A 3,354-nucleotide genomic window follows, 5' to 3' on the forward strand; every position below is an offset into this window, starting at 1 on the left:
AAACGTCGGTGCCAACACGCGCTTCTTAATCACTGCCTCGGAGAGGGAAGACGTGCCTTAATTTTCCCCAGTAGATTTCAAGCCTATTTTATCACGAGGGGAAAAACCCAGAGTAAACATGTTTTCTGTCACTCGAAATAATTGTGGACAAGATGTTCCTTGAAAGTGTTGGTGGCTTTTTCTTAGAAAAGGTTAAAACGTTCCGGTAGGCTGAGTTCTGAGCTATGAATGGGGCTGGGTTGCACTAGTGACCCTCCCTGGCACCAGGAGGACCCAGAGCTGACCAGGCTCTCAGGAAAAGCCCTCCCCCACGTGCCTTAGGTTAGCAGAAGGGTCAGCGAACGCTGTCTGTGAAGGGCCACAGAGACTTCATCATGGCCAGCCCACGCTGCCATTGCAGGGTGAACACGGCCACAGATGATACGTAGATGAGTAGTGTGTGCGCGTCTGTGTGCCAATAAAACTTTATTGGCAAAACACGCAGTGGGCTGATTTAGCTGCTGGGCCACAGTTGGTCAAGCCTGGGCATGGAGGCTGTGTGTACCCCTTCTCCAGGCCTAAGTCTTGGACAGACTCCCTGCCCCAGGGCCAAGCCGCTTCCAGCATGCCAGGGTTGGGGGCTCTGTATGTGTGTGAGAGCTGTCCCCTCCCCGGGGTCTGGGGGTCATCAGGGCTCCAGCTCCAGCCCGTTGACCCTCCTCTGCAGCACAGGTGCAGACCCCTTCGGTGGCACCACCTGTTTTGACTCCTGCCCTGTACGACCTCCCAGGGGCCACTATGGAGGAGGGTCACAGGCGCTGGCCTTGGGGACCCCCAGCCCCTTGACACCTGCCTCGCCAGGAACTCAGCGAGTGTTCTGAGTGCCAGCCTACTGAGCCCCTCATGCCCCTCCCGGGGCTGCTACCGTAGTTGTTGGTCCCCTCCCTCAGGCCCTGCCCGAGCCGTCGGGGCATATCACTGTTGCAGTGAGGGAAGCCGGTCCAGAAGGTACCTTGGTGTCATTCAGAGAGACACGTCCTCCAGGCGCTCATCGTGACTGTCCTGGAGGGATGGAGGTCCCCAGCTTTGGTCTAGCACGCCCTGCCCATCGTACACAGCCCCGAGCCCTGTCACCAACGTACAGAGCGCCCCGCTGTGCCCGGGTCCTCTTTTCTACACACGTGTGGTGCACGTGGCTGCATCGGGCCGGGCTCAGTACAGACGAGCGACCACTCGGCGACGTTCGGCAGAAAGGGGCATCGAACAGGGCACTCTGGGGGCATACACTGTCCCGCGGGTGGGGGCTCAGTCCTTTGAGTCAGGACAGGATTCAAGGAATTAGGAAGGAGCCTCTGCCGCGGAGCCGCAGTGCAGCGGACGTGGCAGTCTGGGTTCCGATTGGTTCATATCGTTACTTTGCTGTGCTGTCTCGGGAGCTTACCGTTTCCCTGGGGCTCTGAGTTACCTCACCTGCAACGTGGGGATAATTACACCCAACTCAGTTACGAGGCTTAGAATAGAAAACAAACATAGGGTAGGCCTGGCACACAGTAGATGCTGAGTAAGTAGTGGCTGTAATGGTGGTGATGCTGTTGATGGTGATGCTGCTGTTGATGGTGATGATGCTGCTGTTGATGGTGATGCTGTTGATGATGATGCTGTTGATGGTGATGATGCTGTTAATGGTGATGATGCTGTTGATGGTGATGCTGTTGATGGTGATGTTGTTGATGGTGATGCTGTTGGTGCTGCTGCTGCTGCTGCTAATTTGCCTTCCCAGGCCTCTCTTTATTAAATCTAAGAGCATCAGGTTTATGGATGGATGTGTGTGTTTCATCAATTTTAAGCAGGCCTCATCTGCACACTTCTAATAAAACACACTGTGATCAGAATATCTCTCTCCTTCTCTCATGAAATCAACTAATTAGGGCTCTGATTGTCGGCAGCAAATTATGTCTACTCTGCCGTCTCCCTCAGCCTCCTGCTGGCTCTCCAGGAGCCCCTGAGGGACAGAGGCTGGTGTTTGTTTTTCTGCCCTGGATCATGAAGGGAGGGAGGGAGCTCCATCAAATGTTCCTGGGCCGGGCCAGTTTGTCTGGATAGTGAAAAATAAGCCCCGCCTTTCTGGACCAGGTAAGAAGAGCCGGGTTTTGTTCCGTTTGTGACCCGTGCCCTTCGTGGTTTCCACAGAGAGCTCGTCGGCTCAGCAGCTGCGTCCACGGGGCCACCACGGCGGGGAGTCCCTGAGCATTGAGGCTCACGGAGTGCGTTCCCACCGTCTTTCCCCGAGAGCTCCCTGCAGGCCTTTGGCGGCCACTGTTGGTTGTCATTTCCCACACACGTCAGGAGCCCGAGGCCCAGAGCGGCTCAGGAGCGAGTGGAAGGCTTGGCTCCAACCCGCCCTCTGTTGCTCTCCCAGGTTTTGGGGACACAGCTGTAACCCCTCGCCGCGGCCAGAGACAGGACCCGCAGGGCACGAGTCGGCCAGAGGCCCTGTGGGCCCGACCCGTGTGAGCTGTGGTGTTTGCGGTGCAGCGTTTCAAGGGGAGGGTCGGTCCACAGGGCCAGGTCCCCCGCCGCCCCCCACACACACACTGGGGACATCGATGTCTCAGCTCCACACTTCACCATTTTACTAATCTCATGCACCTCAGCGTGTCCTAGAGTCCCGTCTACCCAGACGGGCTCATTCCAAAGGACGATTTAAACTGCAGACGAGTTCCTGACTCCTCCTTCGGAGTATTGAGTCATTTGCGTCCGTGACATTTAAGCGACGGCCACCTTGGTGCCGTGGAAATGAAAGCACACGGTGGGACTTGGAATCGGAATTAAAATCCCAGCTGCGACGCTGACGGGGGGGCTTTGGGCACACCGCTGACCAGCGTCTGTCCCCACCCGGTCAGCCTCTCGGCGGCCTCTTCTCTTGGTGTCCGTGCCCCATACTCCTGTCGTCCACGTAGTCCCCTGCAGTGACCTCAGGCAGGCGTGTGTCCTTCGGTATGTTCTAGAAACATAATGTTCTAGGCGGCCCTCAGCAAGTGTGGACGGGCCTGTCCCCTCCTGCCCCCCTTGCCCAGGCCACGGGCATCTTCCCCTGGACGGTGGCCCTCGCTGCCCCGGGGTCTCCCTGCTTCCGGTGGTTCTTCCTCTACTCTAATTCCTGTCGAACAGCAGATCAGTTTGTGTCCCCTGTAACAGAACGTCCCTTCATGTGAACCCAGAGGCCCTTGCCCCCCCACCCCCCAGCTCGTCTCCCGCACACGTCGACCAGGCGCCCTGCAGCCCCGACCTGGGGCCTTGGCACCCGCTCCCTCTGCTGGGGGACAGTCCCCGTGTCACAGGGCTCATTTTTGGTGGCCAAGGTCACCTCCCCGG

The 3,354-nt window shown here is 57.8% G+C and overlaps 1 protein-coding gene across 1 annotated transcript in view; it reads left to right on the forward strand.

The window, feature by feature from the left end:
* The window catches only part of SHANK2 (SH3 and multiple ankyrin repeat domains 2), a 408,406-nt gene that overhangs the window by 88,722 nt on the left and 316,330 nt on the right, over nucleotides 1-3,354 (forward strand). The window lies entirely within an intron of this gene.

The sequence above is a fragment of the Pteropus alecto genome, unplaced genomic scaffold (genome assembly GCF_000325575.1).
Source record: "Pteropus alecto unplaced genomic scaffold, ASM32557v1 scaffold43, whole genome shotgun sequence".
In the NCBI taxonomy this organism is placed as follows: Eukaryota; Metazoa; Chordata; class Mammalia; order Chiroptera; family Pteropodidae; genus Pteropus; species Pteropus alecto.